Source organism: Macrobrachium nipponense, chromosome 33, assembly GCF_015104395.2.
Source record: "Macrobrachium nipponense isolate FS-2020 chromosome 33, ASM1510439v2, whole genome shotgun sequence".
NCBI classification, from domain to species: Eukaryota; Metazoa; Arthropoda; class Malacostraca; order Decapoda; family Palaemonidae; genus Macrobrachium; species Macrobrachium nipponense.
In genome coordinates this window covers 6,160,397-6,179,008 of record NC_087219.1, presented here as the reverse complement: position 1 = coordinate 6,179,008, position 18,612 = coordinate 6,160,397, and the positions used below count along the sequence as shown (strand labels likewise).

General features: G+C 42.7%; 1 protein-coding gene across 3 annotated transcripts in view; it reads left to right on the top strand.

Moving 5' to 3' along the window:
- Window positions 1–18,612, top strand: part of LOC135202935 (nucleic acid dioxygenase ALKBH1-like) — a 247,214-nt gene that overhangs the window by 980 nt on the left and 227,622 nt on the right. The gene's annotated exons all lie outside the window — the stretch shown is intronic.

The window sequence follows — 18,612 nt, the reverse complement described above, 5'->3', positions numbered from 1 at the left end:
CGAGGCCTGGACATTGCTAACGACAAAGATCTACACGATCTAATTAGATCTTTTGAGACTTCGAAAGCAGCTACTCCTAGAACACCTAGTTGGAATCTAGACGTGGTCCTGAAATTCTCTCATCGGATAAATTCGAACCTTTACATCTGGCGTCCTTCCGCGACGTCACTAGGAAATGCTTGTTCCTGGTGGCTCTCGCTACAGCCAAGAGGACGAGCGAATTACACGCTCTGGATGCCACGGTGGGGTTCAAAGGAGATGCTGCCATCTGTTCTTTCCAGACAATGTTTCTGGCAAAGAACGAAACCCATCAAAGCCTTGGCCCAGAAGTTTTTGAGGTAAAAGGCCTATCTAACCTGGTAGGCAGAGAGATAGAGAGATCTCTCTGTCCAGTGAGAGCTCTTAAATACTATTTTAGAGAGAAGAGGCAGATGGGAGCTTGTCAACTAGGTCTTTGGTGTGCAGTGAAGAACCCTAAACGACTCATGTCCAAGAACGCCTTGGCTTTCTTTGTGAGAAGCGTTATTACGGACGCTCACAAGAACTGCTCGGAGGAATCCTCGGTCTTCTAAAGGTCAAGACGCATGAAGTAAGAGCAGTAGCAACGTCTTTGGCGTTCTTCCAAAAGAATATGTCTCTGAAGAATATCATTGAGACTACATATTGGGAGGTGCAATTCAGTGTTGCATCTCATTATCTGAAGGACGTGAGAGTGACCTATGAGAAGTGCTTCTCGCTAGGTCCTTTTGTATCAGCAGATACAGTACTGGGTCTTGGAGCAAAGACTGATCCTTAATTTTGTGTTTTTATCGTACATAAACCCTCTTGTCAGATATGTGCTTGGTTTTCTAGTAGCAAGCTCACTACTGTCGCACGGGAGCAGAGTGTCATTGCTGGTAGGGGATCAAGGTATGTATGACTAGTAGGGGAGTACAAAATTTTTTTTTGTATATTTTGTAATGAAAGTTGTAATTATGTTTCAAGTTTTTTATTTTGTTTGTGAGGAGATTCGGGGATAACTCCTTACAATCTTAGAAACTAACATGGATGTTAGGATCAGGTGATCGGGATCGGTTTTGTGCTCCTTGAACAAGGTGTATTGTCATGTTAGTGGAATAGCACCCAATGACAAAGGCCTTTAGGCTCTGCCGAGTAAGTGGATAAGACCCCATTGGCAGACCCACAAGAACTCTTAGCCATAGATCATTATCTCGCTGAGGCTCTTGAGGCTAAGCAGACTCCAAGGCAGTAGCCGCGAAGTCTTCAGCCTAATAAGGTAGGAACCAAGGTTTATAAATACCTACAAACATATGTTGTTTACCTGTCTATTTCAGTAGTTAGCTGTCTCTTACCCACCACCAATGGTGCTAATCAGCTAAGTTATATCTGGCAGGGAAGTTGTAATATAAAAATGATATTGTCATGTTACAATAAAGTTTTATACATACTTACCTGACAGATATATACGATTAATAGCCCACCCAGCCTCCCCGCAGGAGACAGGTGGAAGAGAAGAATTCTGATTAGAAAACGGGGATGGTTCCTAGTCCTGCCACCCAGGGCAGGGCGGTAGATCACCTGACCTACCTGTAGCGTGTGCCGCGAAATTTGAAATTCTGTCGGAGACGACGGAGTCTATAGCTAAGTATATATCTGTCAGGTAAGTATGTATAAAACTTTATTGTAACATGACAATATCATTTTAGCGTTTTCAGTCCTTTGTAAGCACAGGTTCAGAATCTTGAGAATTACTTCTCTTGATTCGGCTGTGAAGACGTAGGTCTGCATTCACCTTCCACCTACGTCTTCAACGGCGCATAGTGTTGTTTCTCCTTAGCTTAGATTCAACTACTATGAGAACTTCTGTCTTGCCATCAGGGACCTCGGTCTCTAGAAGGCAATTGACTTTTGCCTTTTGGGCACATGCCTTGAGAGAATCATCACCTCGCCTTCCAGTATCGGTGGCAACAAATAGAAGATTTGTATGGTCTCTCGTCATACCCCTTTAAAGGCGAAGGTCACGTGACTATGCAGTCAGTCGAAGCGTCCAAGACCGTTACGAGCTACGCTGTGGACTTAGTTCGGTTGTTCCAGATCAATCATTACTTCGTCCTACTAGCTTGTTACAGTACCCATACCATCGACACCCACCATGGAGTGTCGGTGTCCTATCCACCACGGAGACGGAGAGACTTCGCTGCAGTGGGGTACGAGACCGCAAGAGACTTCGCTGCAATGGGATACGAGAATGCGAGACACTTCGCTGCAGACGGATAGACCAGTATGGGTACTGGACATCACCGAAGAATATGTCAGACAAGAAAGAGGGATTAGTCATCGCGACTATTCCCTTCTTTCCCTCCGAACTGCATGGCTTTTCCCTCAACGTCAAGCATCCAGGGGATGGGGATCTGTGACGCTCGATTTCGTACCAAACTTCGTAGAAAAGACTCAGAATCCTTCGGTCCCTGCCGATTGGTTCGAGTCTCACAATCCCCTTCCTAATGGACTTCACCGACATCGATGCGGATGAGATGCTGCTTTGTCCTGTGAGAGCGCTACAGCGCTATCTGAAGAGAACTCGGCACCTCAGGCCTGAGTGTCGATGCCTCGTTAGCACCAGGATGACCAAGAAAGAAGTATACAGGAACACTTTCTTTCTGGCTGCATGAGGTGATCAGGAGGGCGTACAAAGCTGATGGTAGCGATGACATCCGTACCCTTCGTCCGAGAGCCCATGAAGTCAGAGATATTGGTCCTTCCCTTGCTTTCCGCAAGAACTTCTCCGTGGCGCAGGTACTGAAGGCAGGGGTCTGGTCCAACCAGACCACCTGCACCTCCTTCTACCTTCAGGATATAGCCCACAGGTCCTTGGACACTTTTTCCTTAGGACCCGTGGTGGCTGCTCAACACGTTGTGTAGCTTACCCAGCACCCGAGCGGACAGAACAGCATCGCATCCTTGTGTGACTGCATGAAGGGATAGGTGAATGAGAATGTGACTGGCCTTCTCTTCCCCATCTTTTTCTCTCCCTCTACCTGTGGGCAGAGCCCCATTCTATCCCTTTCAGTAGGGATAGGAGCGATTATCCACCACTTCCCCCAACAAGGGGGGCGAAGTGGAAGCCAACAAGAGACAACCCATGACTTCATATTGCCTCTTGCAATTAGAACAAGTCCCTCTTGATTTGAGACTGCCTTGACGGAGTTACACATTTCCAACCTATGGTTGAAAATGCGTAGCGGGCAAGAGGGCTTTCGAACTGGGAGAATTATCTCCTAGTTTGAATCTAAATGTCTCAATTTTTCTCTTACTTGATCATCTTCCAATCTCTTACTTTCTTTCGCTCTGTTACTCCCCCTAGCTGTCCTCCTTCTCTTCACTAAAACCCTTGTGTAGGTTGGGAAGGAGCTGGGTCTCTGAACTTAGGCTTTACCTTGATCCAAATGGCAGGGACTATAGCGGTTTGGTCCGCCGCTCGATTATGTTTAGACCTTGAGGATATTGATGTGATTCCACATCAATATTTATTGGGGCGGGACTACATGTGGGGACTTGCCTACGGAATCCGGGGAGGTATAGTCTCCACGGGTAGGACTCTCGGCAATTTATCCGGATTGCCCTCTAAAATAACATGAGTGGGGAGATGATTGCATACTAGCTATGCCTCTGTCCTATCAAGCGGGTTCTGCTTACACTTGAGCCAATCATGTTATGTTAGAGCCATCCCTTCGGGGTAGGGTAGGGAGTGGACATATGGGAATTGGTCTCTGCTGTGTGTCTTTGGTGAGGGGAAGTCTTTGAGAGGCCCCAGGCCCAGTTTTTACCATGGCTTGCAGTTGGTTTCTCTGTAATTTCAAAAAAAAAAAAAAAACGAAAATGGAATATGACTCTGGAACTCAGTCCCCCGGAAAAATGTACCCCATGACACTAGAGATGACTTCGGCTTGTTTAAATAAGGAAAGCTCTGTTGACAACCTCGGCAATAAAAAGGATTCCTCCCGACAATACTTCTCTGACCAATGTGTTAAAGACAATTTATCGGCACTGGTGGAAAATAACTTCTAGTAGTAACAGTAATACTTTACTCTCTGGTTCTGGCTCATTACCAGATACAACAAAAAATCTGAAAATTCTCCACTTAAAAACATACCAATTGGTTGTAGCTATGACATAATTCATGAAGCCTTCTGTAGATTTGGGCAATCAAAGAAATTTTAATGGAGCTTAATGGTAGTAAAGGATTTTGGGAAGCTTGGGTATCATTTTCAAGTTTTGAGATTGCTTTAGAAGCAAATAAAAATTTAGAGAGCATAAGAATTGACAATTGTTTGATTTCTGGGGCTCTATGTGATAAAGCACCAAGACACCTAGAGGTATATAAACCAGAAGAATGGTTGGAAAAAGAAATAGAGCATGGACTTCCAGAAGTAAGAACCCCCAAGCCCCCAACATGGATAATTTGCAACTGGGAAGATAGAAAATTATAACTATTATAAGATGAGTAAATTTATACAAAAAAAAGTTGGTTTAATTAAAAGTAAGGATATTAGTAGATACGGTAAGCAATCTGTTTTGATTAATGCAAATCAGATACTCAAGCTCACATGCTTTGTGGCATGAAGATTGCAGAAATTGATCCTATTAAGGATATTAACCACATATAGCTTCAGCTATGGTAGAGTAGTTTTTGATAAAGATCTATATGAATTTTCAGAACCAGAAATTCTGGACATGTGCCCTGATAATGTTTGGAAAGTAAATAAAGATCCCTCAAACAAGCATGGTAGTTTTAACATTTGAAACCCCTGTCATACCAGATCATATAATTATTGAGAATGAAAAAGTACTGTTCGAGAATATAAACCTAGCCTTTACAATGCTTTAAATTGTTTCAAGTACGGTCACCTTTCCCGTACTGCAATAATACGAAGATCTGTATTAACTGTTCTTCGTTTAGAACATGGCCAATGCAACAGAGATACAACCTGTGCAAACTGTAAAGATCATCATAAATCAAATGATAAAATTTGTAGAGAATACAAGAAAGAAGAAGCTGCCATCTTGAAAGCAAATGCTGAACATATTAGTGTAGGTTATGCAAAGCATTTACTCGATCGACAACTTAATTTTGCTCAAGCGGTTAAGATGCCACCAAAAGATTATAATCCACTACCCCTTACTACCACATGGGGGACCGTGGTAGCACCTGGCCCGTCAGGGTCATCTCCCTTATGGTAGTAGCCCAGCCATCTGGGTCAAGTGCTCAGCTTATAAAAGCCAGAGCACAAACCTCCAGAGAGGTCAAGATGGTTTCCACCACACCAAAAGTAGTGTCACTGATAGGAGCATCTCTCCTAGAGGTAGTAGCCCAGCCTTCTGGGCCAAGTGCTCGAACTGTTGAAGTTCTAGCAACAATCCTCCAAGGAAGCCAATGTGGCTTCCACCACCTCAAATGTATTGTCTTAGCAGAATCTCTACTGATTTGATGGAGATTAGAAAAACAAGATCTTCCAAACCAGGAAAAGGTCCCCATCCTCCTCACCTCATCCAAATCAGGAAGTGTGCCCTACTGCTCCTGATCCCAAGGTTGACTTGTATAAAGATCACAGAAAGAAAGAAAGAAAAGAGCGCGTGCCTAGTAAAGCCTTCCATCTCCAGGCCTTACATGGCTTCATCTGAAAAGTCCCAAAAGACAAATGAGACAAAGAAAAATAATAACAAAAGATAATGTCTATTATCCAGTGGAATTGCAGAGGTCTAAGTACTAGCATTGAGCAAATAAAAACTTTAACCAGGGACTTGGACACGAAGGTAATTTGTCTACAGGAAACCAAGATCAGTGACAAACCATTTAATCCTGGACTCAATTATCATTTTTGTAGATCCCCTCCTTTGCAAGGTGCAAGAGCTCAAGGTGGTACAGGTTTTATTATTCCACAAATCTGTAAAATTTGAAACAATCCCACTCAATACACCACTACAGGCATGTGCAGTTAGAACTCATATCGGAAAAAAAAAATTACTTTATGCTCGCTATATTGAACCATCTTTAGAAACTTTTCCTCTTAGATCATGCTGGGAATCCAAGAAGGCTTAGCCTTTCTGACCTCCAAGACCTGATCAATCAGCTTCCTGCCCTTTTATTTTGATGGGTGATTTTGGTTAATGCAAACATACTTTATGGGTGGAAATGTATGCGATAGATGGGGTAATCTTGTTGAAGAATTAATCGACAACAATGATGTAATACTAATGAATGATGGTTCTCCAACTAGGTATGATGTATTCCACAACTCTACATCAGCCATTGATTTGTCAATCTGTTCCTCATCCATTCGATTGGACTACCTTTGGTCAGTAAATGAACACCTACATGGCAGTGACCATTGGCCAATAATGTTAAATATGTCCATAATCTTCCTTCTCAGTGTCCACTAAAATGGAAGATAGACGAGGCAGACTGGGCAGCTTATGAAAAGTGTTCACACACTGATAAAGAGTATGATGAATTTACATCTCCAGTGCATGCCTATCAACATCTTGAAAATATTATTGATGATAATGCTAGCAAGTTTATACCTAAACATGCGGTTTACCTCATCGCCCTGTAGTTCCTTGGTGGAGTAAAGAATGTGCCAACGCAAGAAAAGTGACCCGAACTTGCTTCATAAGATACTTGAGAACAAACTATGTAGCAGATAGAATAGCGTACCTCAGAAGCCTGTGCCAAACAAAAAAGAACTTTTAAAAAAGCAAAGAGAGCATCTTGGAAGAAATATATATCTAATATTAATACCTAAAACTCCTTCAAAGGAAATATGGGACAGATTAGAAAACTTCAAGGCAAATTCGTCCCTAAGCCTCTACCAATATTAAGGGAAAATAATAGATATATATCTGACCCCAAAGATGTAGCAGAGGTTCTTGCAAAGCACTTTGCCATGTATCAAGTGCTGACAAACTATTCCCCAGCATTTCAACAAATTAGAGTATCAACATCTGTTGTTCCTCCTGCTTCTTCAAATACTGAAGCTTGTTTTAACCTGCCTTTTAGTATGGAGGTAGATGCAAAATGCTATCTCTAGCTCTTCTTTAACTGCCCCAGGTGAGGATGGCATCCGGTATGATGATATCACATCTTCCAGTGGATACCAAGGAATTTTTATTAGAAACCTTTAATGGACTATGGGCTTCCCATACATCTCCTGATTCCTGGCATACATCAATTGTAATTCCAGGCCACAAGTCTGGTAAAGACCCAGAACTGCCATCTAGTTATAGGCCATATCCTTGACCAGTTGCATATGCAAATTATTTGAGAGAATGATCAACAACAGACTTGTGTGGTATCTAGAATCAAAAAATCTTTTATCTAACAGGCAGTTTGGTTTTAGGAAGAACCGAAGTACTCTAGACCCTTTGGCTGATGTTATCAAGGGAAATTTCAAATGCCTTTTTCTAACCAAAACCAGGTGGTGGGTGTCTTTTTTGACCTCGAAAAGCATATGACACGACCTGGAGGGGTGGTTATTTTAAAGCAATTGCCTCGTGGGGTATAGGAGGACATATGTTCTCTTTTATTGAAGAATTTTTATCAAACCGCTCAATTAAAGTGAGAGTAGGGTCAGAACTATCTCATCCTACATGCAAGAAGAAGTGTCCCCCAAGGCAGCGTATTGAGTGTGACCTTATTTGCTGTTGCTATTAATGTCTCATGAGTCACATACCTCCTGGCATACAAGGATCACTATTTGTCGATGACTTTGCAATTTACTGTAGTGGATCATCTGCACTACAAGCATGCGAAAATCTTCAAATTGCAATAAATGCTGCATCCGCATGGGCAAATTCTCGTGGATTCATGTTTTCACCTCAGAAGACCAAAGCCATTCGCTTTACTCGTACTCGTAAAAGGGAAGAGATCCCCACCCTTTTCTTAAATGATTGTATTTGCCTTATGAGGATAATATCAAGTTTCTTGGAGTCATTTTCGACAAGAAAATGACATTTGGTCCCCATATAAATGACCTATCTATCAGGGTTAAGAAGTCACTGAACATTCTGAAAGTTGTATCGCATTTTGATTGGGGTGCTGATAGAACAACTTTGCTTAGAATTTATACATCTTTGTGTCTGAGCAAGTTAGACTATGCATGCCAAATATATGGGTCAGCTGCAAAGACTTTACTTGGAAAACTTGATATTGTTCACAATGCTGGGCTTCGCATCTGCACAGGTGCTTACAGAACATCTCCCATTGACAGTCTCTATGTGGATTCTGGCATACCTCCCCTTTCCATTCGCAGAGAGGAGTTGAGTTTGAGGTATTTAGCTAGGTCCCTTGCGGTGAGAAAACAATCCTAACTATAAATATGTTAGGCTGCGCCTTTAGATCGGGCTCCTAACAGATCCAGAGTGCCCAAGCCTTTGGAAGTACAGCTGAAAAATGATGCTAGAGAAGTAGGCTTGTTAACAGCACAGATAGCAGAGGTGGGATATCCCAAGTCTCCCCCTTGGTGTAATCCACCTGTTAAAGTATGTTTTACGGCAGGAGGGAAAAATACCTTACCTAGTAGGGTAATGAAAAGTGAGTTTTTAAATCATGCTGCTCAACATCATGGGAAACATGTTTTTACAGATGGCTCCAAATCGGCTGCAGGAGTTGGAAGTGCAGCTGTGGTGGGGGATATTGTTATTGGAAGGAAACTCCCATCCTCTTGTTCAATATTTACTGCTGAGCTGTAACGCAATAATTCCTCGCAGTCCAACATATTTTTTAAAATGGCAACCAAAACAAAATGTTTTTTATACAATTTTTTACGGATTCCAATAGTGTTTTACTCTCATTAAAACAAATTATGCCAGGCCATCATATAGTACAAGAGGTGCAGGACTGGTTAGTACTTCTGCAATCTAGGAAGAGTATCAGTGTTCACTTCTGTTGGGTCCCTGCCCATGTTGGGGTGGATGGAAATGAACAAGTAGATAAGGCAGCAAAGGAAGCTTCAGGGCTAAGTAATCCATCCCCTTTAGTATTCCTACAAGATCTTAAAAGTGAGATTCATCTTTACTGTAAAAATAAGTGGCAGGCTCGATGGTCTGAACTGACCACCATACAAAATTGAAACACATCCACCCATTGGTGGATAAATGGTCATCTTGTAATGCTACAAGTAGGAGGGATACCATTATTTTAACTAGGCTGCGTATTGGCCATACACATGCAACGCACAATTATTTAATGAAGAGTGGGGAAGGGAGACAGGCCCCTCACTGTAATACCTGTCAAGTGACAATGGATGTTAAGCATATTTTAGTTGATTGTCCTGTTTTTAATCTTCAGAGGAGGACACATTTACTCCAGGACAAACCTTTGAGAGATATACTGGGGGAAAACTGTAATACCCTGAACTTGAGAAAATTTATACAAAGTATTGGGTTATATTACGAGCTATAATTGATTTTATTAATTTATTTATTTATTTTACCCTTTTAATCCTTATTTATTTCACATCTAGATTTTATTGTATGAAAGTGTTGCGATTGATATTAAAGGTTAAAATGGTACTAAATGGTGTGAGTTATCAGATATTATGATTGGATGAATTTTGTTATATAGCGCTGAATGGCCTTTGATGCCCAGTGCTTGGCTTAATGCCTAAATCCTATATTCAATTCAATTCAATTAGAACAAGTTCTTGCTTATTACTTGGGTTCAGAGGTCTGACCATTAATCCTGCGGTACATACCCCAATCAATTGGGCAGAGGCTAGTACAGGCAGTCCCCGGGTTACGACGGGGGTTCCGTTCTTGAGATGCGTTGTGAGCTGAAAATCGTTGTAAGCCGGAACATCGTAAAAAATCCTAAGAAAACCTTACTTTTATGCATTCAACTTACCTGTCAGATATATACTTAGCTATAGACTCCGTCGTCCCCGATAGAAATTCGAATTTCGCTGGCACACTCTACAGGTAGGTCAGGTGATCTACCGCCCCGCCGCTGGTGGCGGGAATAGGAATCATTCCCGTTTTCTAAGACAGATTTTCTCTATCGGCCGTGACAGCAACATTGTTGTTGTTACTCCTGATTTGATTTTCGTGTTTTTTCATCGCTATTGATCTTCTAAGCCGGTTATTTTGGTGACGTATTGGATCTTTGGTTTGGCATACTCTTTCGTGGACTGTTTTTTGGACTTGGTTTTGGATATTTCTCATGATGTCGGATTCTAGCTTTACGGTTAGAAGACAGTGTGTAAATGAGGGATGCATGGTGAGGCTACCTAAAGCTTCAGTAGACCCTCACACAGTTTGTAAGGGGTGTAGAAGGAATGAATGTTCAATTTCTAACACCTGTGATGAATGTGTAAATATGAATGAGGAAGAATGGAAGAATTTAAATTCATATTTAAGGAAATTAGATATGGATAGGGCTAGGAAGGCTTCCTCCAGAAGCGTAAGTAGGTCTCGCTCTAACGAGCCTATTAAATTAACACCTAACCCTAAACTTGTATCTTCTTCCTCTAGTACTAAGACTGCAAATCCGGCAACGGAAATTGCAGATCTTAAAGCTGCACTACAAAGGATGGAACATCAAATGCTGACGTTGAAAGGTAAGCACAGTGATAGTGAATTAAGTGTCCCTAGTGCAGTGAGGGGTGCGTCTGATCGGCTTCATCTTGCTCCCAGGCCTAGACCTCTTCCAAGCTCACAGGCCCAGAGGAGAAGGAATGTCAAAAGCCTTACAGAGGTTATGGAGAATCCCCACCGATCAGGCGTCCCCTCGGCAGATTCTGTGACGACCCGAACTGCCAAGGATCGCTATCGAAAAAGCATCCTAAAAAAGTGTTTTTCTTCGTCAGATTCTTCACCGAATGTAAGGGGCTGGAGTTCTGATGAACTGTCACGCCCCTTAAAGAGAAGTTGGAAGGCTCCAACTTTGGAGCTTTTCTCCGATCTATCACCTTGTGAGAAGAAGAAAAGGAGATTGGTTCCTAAACGGAAATCGGAGTTTCCTTCCACTTCTAGACCTCCCTCACCTGAATCAGGGAAGGAAAAAGAGAATGCGGCTGCGAAAATTCTCCTAAATGTGCAGGAGCAACTTTCGGCCTTAGTAGGAGTTTTTACTAAGGAGACTCCAAGAAGAAAGGACTCTTTCCTTCCTATAAAGAAGACGAAGGGAAGGAAAGAAGAAACGAAAGTTTCGGCTTATACTCAGAGGAGTATGAAGAATGCGCCAAAAGCGCCAACCTGGCGCAATGCGCCAGATGCGTTTGAGACTCCATACGAGTCAGAACAGCCAGATGCGCCATATGCGCCAGAAGCGCCAGCCTGGCGAAATGTGCCAGAAGCGCCAGATGCGCCACCCTGCCGAAATGCGCCAGAAGCGCCAGCTTGGCGCAAGGAATCACGAGCGCCAACCCGGCGCAATGAGCCACAAGTGACAAATAAGAGACGGACTTCTTCCAAAAGACAATTAAGCCAAGAGGATTTGTTTAGCTTTCGGAAGGATAAACCTTTACCTGACAGGGACTTTAGTTGTAGCACAGGCGGCCGTAGCCCTTGTCAAGACATAGGTGGTTCCGGAGAAAGCGATAGGAGAGGACATCCTTCGTCTGACAGGAGAGAAAGGTGTCGCACAGGCGGCCATCGCTCTTGCCAGGAGAAGGATAAGGTCGTTTTGCAGGATCAACCTGTCTCTCGTAGGGACGCAAGTTATCGCACAGGCGGTCGTCGTTCTTGCGAGAGTGGGGTGGATGTTGCAAGAGGCCAGTCTCCTATTGAAAATAAACAATCCTCTTCGGAATTGGATTTGGAAGAGGTTTCGGACTCTGAAGACCACTCGGCTCTGGGTTTGTCAGATTACAAGACACTGGCAGCCCTCTTACTTCAAGAGTTTGGGGACTCTTTAAGCCCGACTGCTCCTCCTTCTCCAAGGTCCTTATTTACAAGCACGAAGGTCCCGAAACAATCATCTTTTATTAAAATGAAGCCAACCATTTCCATGAACAAGGCTCTCCAATTCGTAGGAAATTGGTTGGAATCCAAGGAGAAGGCGGGGAAGACAGTCTTTACCTGCCCTCCTTCCAGACTTTCAGGAAAGAGGGGAATTTGGTACGAGACGGGCGAATCACGGGGTCTAGCTCTCCCGACCACTGCCGAAGCAGATTTTTCGAATTTGGTAGATTCGTCTAGGAGACAAGCCTTGTCATCAGCAAAAATCACATGAGGGACTTCTGAGATGGACCATCTCCTCAAGGGATTGTTTAATGTCTTAGAAGTTTTTAACTTCTTAGACTGGTCCCTTGGGGTGTTGGCCAAAAAGACACAAGAGAATGAATCTCTTAGTCCAGAAGTCCTTCATAGTGTTCTTTCCTGTATGGACAAGGCGGTTCAGGATGGATCAGGAGAGGTGGCCTCTCTGTTTGGAACTGGTATTCTGAAGAAGAGAGTCTTATTTAGCTCTTTTCTGACGAAAGCAGTTACTCCCACTCAGAGGTCATCCTCTTCTGTATGCTCCTCTGTTCGGACCAATTGTTTCTTTTTCCTTCAAATCTAGTGAAAGATATTTCTCATTCTTTGACAGAAAAGGCCACACAAGATCTCTTGGCCCAATCTGCAAAGAAATCGAGGACTTCGGGTCCTATTAAGAGAGAATCGGACTCCTCAACAGCCCTTTCGAGGGAGCTCCTCGGCCAGACCCGCTTTTAAGAAGAGAGGAGTGCAGAAGAGAGGTAGGTCTTCTTTCAGACCTATCAAGAGAGCGAAATGAGACAACAGTCCTTCAAGCACCGGTAGGAGCCAGACTTCGGAAATTTTCCGAAGAATGGACTCGGAGACAGGCCATCGAAGTGGTTCGGGATCCGCATTCCTGAGGATTCTACAACCGTCTTTTTCTGGTTCCGAAATCCTCGGGAGGGTGGAGACCGGTCCTGGATGTGAGCGCATTGAACCGATTTGTGGAGAACACAAAGTTCTCTATGGAAACATCAAAATCGGTTCTTGCGGCTCTTCGTCCAGGAGATTGGATGGTCTCCTTAGATCTACAAGATGCGTACTTTCATGTCCCCCTGCATCCATCATCGAAGAAATATCTCCGATTCATGATGCAGGGAAAAGTATACCAATTCAGAGCCCTATGCTTCGGCCTTTCTACGGCCCCTCAAGTGTTCACGAGGCTAATGATGAATGTTGCGAGATGGCTACATCTAGAGGGGATAAATATATCCCTTTATCTGGACGATTGGCTAATAAGAGCAAAATCGGAACTTCAGTGCTTGAAGGACTTGGAGAAGACTTTGAACTTGACAAAATCTCTGGGACTGCTCGTGAACCTCGAGAAATCACAATTGATCCCCAGACAGAACATAGTCTATCTGGGGATACAGATGGATTCTCTGGGTTTTCGGGCGTTTCCATCTCAAGACAGAATTACTCGAGGCTTAGAAAAGATCTCGAACTTCTTAGGGAAAGAACGGACCTCGGCGAGGGAATGGCTCAGTCTGCTGGGCACCCTTTCCTCGTTAGAGCAGTTCATTTCCCTAGGGAGATTAAATCTCAGACCTCTGCAATTTTATCTAAAGAGGATGTGGAGTCAAAAGACAGGAGACTTGTCAGACGTTTTTCCCATCCAACTGGGGATAAAATCCGACCTAAAGTGGTGGTTAACCCCATTAACAAGGAACAAAGGGGTGTCCCTCTTGATTCAGAACCCTCACCGAGTGTTGTTTTCCGATGCCTCGGAAACAGGTTGGGGAGCAACACTGGGTCCAAAAAGAAGTAGCAGGTATTTGGACTCCGACAACAAACTACTCTGCACATTCAATTGCGAAGGAACTCCTGACGGCAAGTTCATCTAGCCCTGGAATACTTTGAAGCGGAAGTCAGAGGGTGGTAGTTTCAAGTCAAGTCAATTCCGAACAACACCACAGCTCTGGCTTACATCCGGAATCAAATGGGGCACTCACTCTCTCTCTGAACGAAATAGCGAGAGCTCTATTAACCTGGACAGAGGAACGGGGCATTATTCTGCTTACAAGGTTTGTCCAAGGAGTAAAAAACCTAAGGGCAGACAGGTTGAGCAGAAAGAACCAGGTTCTCCCGACAGAGTGGATGCTCCACTCAGGAGTCTGCAGACAAATATGGTCACTCTGGGGGAGACCCCAGATCGACCTGTTTGCCACGTTCCTCTCCAGGAAAATAGACAACTTCTGCTCGCTAGAAGAAGATCCCAGAGCCACAGCGATCGATGCCTTCCTCATGGATTGGTCAGGCATAGACGCATACGCCTTTCCCCCATTCAAATTGCTGGGGGAAGTAGTAAGGAAATTTGTGGCATCGGAGGGAATGAGAATGACTAATTGCTCCCTTTTGGCCTTCCCGAATCTGGTTCACAGAGGTACTGGAATGGACGGTGGAACTTCCCGCCCAGATCTCTACCAGACAGGACAGATCTGCTCAGACAAACCCCACTTCGAGAGGTTCCACAAAAACATCCAAAGTCTCTCCCTGACTGCCTTTCGACTATCGAAAGACTGGTCAGAGCGAGAGGCTTTTCAAAGAAAGTGGCAACTGCAATTTCTAGAGCCCGCAGAGCCTCTACCTTGCGGGTCTACCAATCAAAGTGGGAAGTTTTCCATAGAAGGTGTAGGTCGAAGAAGCTGTCCTCTTCCAATACCTCTGTAACCGAAATCGCGGATTTTCTCCTCTTCTTAAGAGAAGAATCCAAATTGGCCGTATCCACTATCAAGGGATATAGGAGCATGCTCTCAGCTGTTTTTAGAAACAGAGGGCTGAATCTCGAGAATAATAAGGATCTTCATGATCTCATCAGGTCTTTCAAGACTACAAAATTGAGATCGTCTATTCCCCCGAGTTGGAACCTGGACGTAGTCCTAAAGTTCTTGATGTCGGACAGGTTCGAACCTATAGATAAGATCTCATTCAGAGATCTTACTAGCAAATGCATATTCCTGTTGGCTCTCGCAACTGCTAAGAGGATCAGTGAATTGCATGCTTTGGACTCTCTGGTGGGATTTAGAAAAGACTCGGCTGTCATTTCTTTCCAGGATCTTTTCCTAGCAAAGAATGAGAACCCTTCTAAACCTTGGCCTAGAAGTTTCGAAGTCAAGGGACTCTCTTCTCTGGTAGGTAGAGAGTTGGATCGGTCCCTTTGCCCAGTCAGGACCTTAAAATTTTATTTAGAAAAGAAGACACAGCTGCAGGGATGCCGACAAAGTCTTTGGTGTTCGGTAAGAAACCCCAAAAGACCTATGTCAAAGAACGCACTAGCGTTCTTTGTCAGAAATGTAATTACCGAATCTCATAGGAATTGCCAAGAGAACTCTTTAAAGCTGCTGAGAGTGAAAGCTCACGAAGTCCGGGCTGTGGCAACTTCCCTTTCTTTTACGAAGAATATGTCCATGAGAAACATTTTAGCAGCAACTTATTGGAGGTGCAATTCAGTATTTGCATCCCACTATTTAAAGGATGTTAGAATAACATACGATAAATGTTTTTCTCTTGGACCTTATGTATCAGCGGATACTATGCTGGGAAATGGAGCAGACGCTGATCCTTAAATTTGTTTTTAATATTTTTAATAATTAATTTTAATATTGTTGTTGAGTTGTGGGTTGCTTGAAAGGATGTTCGGGGATGACTCCTTTCAATCTTAGTACTAACCCCAAGGAGGATCAGGTGATCGGGATTAGTGTCGTGCTCTATGATCATGCCAATAGGCAAGGTGTTTTGTCATGTAAGTGGATAGGACCCCATTGACAAAGATCCTAAGGTTCTGAAGCGTAAGTGGGTAAGACCCCTGTAACAGACCATCAAGAACTCTTAGCATGAGGTCACTACCTCGCTGAGGCTCTTGAAGCGATACGGGCTCCTAGGCAGTAGCCATGAAGTCTTTCGCTAACACAGGTAGGAATCAAGGTTTTTAATTTTATTACCTACAACATATGTTGTTTCCTGTCTATTTCAGTAGATTAGCTGTCTCTTACCCTCCGCCAAAGGTGCCAGTCAGCTAAGTATATATCTGACAGGTAAGTTGAATGCATAAAAATGTTATTGTCATGATACAATAAAGTTTTATGCATACTTACCTGGCAGATATATACGGTGTATGGCCCACCCGACCTCCCCTCAGGAGACAGGTGGAAGAGAAAATCTGTCTTAGAAAACGGGAATGATTCCTATTCCCGCCACCAGCGGCGGGGCGGTAGATCACCTGACCTACCTGTAGAGTGTGCCGCGAAATTCGAATTTCTATCGGGGACGACGGAGTCTATAGCTAAGTATATATCTGCCAGGTAAGTATGCATAAAACTTTATTGTATCATGACAATAACATTTTTAATGCTTTGGATGCATAGATAACTATGTAAACTGCATTCTTATGCCATTTTTCATCAAAAAAACCTTCAAATATTGATTATTTTGCATTTTTGGTGTCATATTTCATATGCCAGATGAGCGTTGTAGGCGTCGTAACCCTGGAACATGTGTTGTAATTAAACTAAGTTTCATATGAAAAACCCTACCCTTTATAAATTTTTGGTGAAAATAAAAAAAAATTGTGGGGTGCACTTGTGCGCTAGCATTCAAAATGTATGCCTATCCCCTCACATTTGTGCATATTTTATTCATAACCAGCACTTAAACCATAATTAAATGTGTAAGAGGATAATAAAGTGTTATTATATTCGTGTTATAACAGCAATAGATGTAGTAATAATAATAATAATAATAATAATAATAATAATACAATAGCTGTTTCAACGGCATTTAATTTATATAGAATCTTCTCAATTCTTCTTATTATCTTTTTCTCGTCAGCATGTAGCTGGTGTATTAAGTTTCCTAAGGACATGTAAAGATTTTCATTTGTCTTAGGTTTATTCCTCTAACGTGTCGACAGCGCACAGGCAGTCATCTATGAGAGTTTACAGTACAGTGAATTAAGATACGTTTTACAAGTATTTATAGCATGCAAGGTCGTGTACAATCGGTGGGCGGGTCGGTGGGAACGGATTTTAATTGGTCGTTGGATGGTAACGAAATCTCTCCCTGAGGCGTTCAGACCTACGTAGTTTGGACGGGGTTATTAGCGTCGGTTGGGTGTTAGTTGGGGTTGATATATCTTCCGCTCGTTCTCTCCTGCTTTCTCTCTCTACTTCTTCCGCTCTTTCTCTCTCTCTTGCTCTCTCTTTTTCTCTTTCTGCAAGTTCCTCTCTCTCTCTCTCTCTCTCTCGTTCGCTCCTTCTCACGCTCTCTCTTTCTCTCTCTGCCTGCTCCTCTCTCTCTCTTTCTCTTTCTCTCTCTGTTTGCTCCTCTCTCTCTCTTTCTCTTTCTCTCTCTCTCTCTCTCTCTCTCTGTCTCTCCCCCCTCGATCTCTCCTCTCTCTCTCATGGCGGTATACGTAGTCGGTTGGTTTCTTGCGCCATTTCTTCTCATGATGGTGGGAAGAAACCCCGTCCAAACTACGTAGGTCTGAACGCCTCAGGGAGAGATTTCGTTACCATCCAACGACCAATTAAAATCCGTTCCCACCGACCCGCCCACCGATTGTACACGACCTTGCATGCTATAAATACTTGTAAAACGTATCTTAATTCACTGTACTGTAAACTCTCATAGATGACTGCCTGTGCGCTGTCGACACGTTAGAGGAATAAACCTAAGACAAATGAAAATCTTTACATGTCCTTAGGAAACTTAATACACCAGCTACATGCTGACGAGAAAAAGATAATAAGAAGAATTGAGAAGATTCTATATAAATTAAATGCCGTTGAAACAGCTATTGTATTCAATGCTACTGCCCTCAGAGAAGGCCTCCTTCCTAATAATAATAATAATAATAATAATAATATTAAAAAAATATAATAAAAATATAATATCAATACTTAACTTGGATGCAGATGGAGATTGATGATCCATAACGAAAGAAAAACCAAAATAGCAAAAAACACGAGAGCAAAGAAAAAACGCATGCATCTCGTGTACGGCTATCTGAAGGAATGACGCCACATCTGCTACCTACGCGGTGGTAGGTAGTGAGCCGTAGGACGGCTCCCCTTTTCGTAAGGGTTTTTGATGTAGGAGAGGCTAATTGGAGAGGGTGCTGTGTTAGTGGTTTTCACTCGCCCCAGAACTATACCGACACCTTTTAATGAAGGTGAGCGAGCCAGAATATTCTGGCATGTCCAATTTAGCACTTCTCTGGTATTATAGCAATATTTTACCTTAGAAATAGTGCTGAAGGAACCTATTTCACGGAGCGACACGGCCGAACCCAGAAATAATGGTAATACAGTAATATTGGTTAATAATATTGATAATAATAATAATGATAATAAAATGTGTACTCACCGTGAAAATACTTTCGTGGTATAACAATCATGGATGTTATACTGATGATGATGATGATGATGAGAATAATAATAATAATAGTAATAGGAGTATTGATAATAATATTATTAATGATAATAGCAAATAATAATGATAGTACAGTAATATTAGTAATAATGATGTTGACCATGATAACATTCCATCATCATAATGTTTAGCCATTAAAATAATCATCACCAATATCATAATAATAAT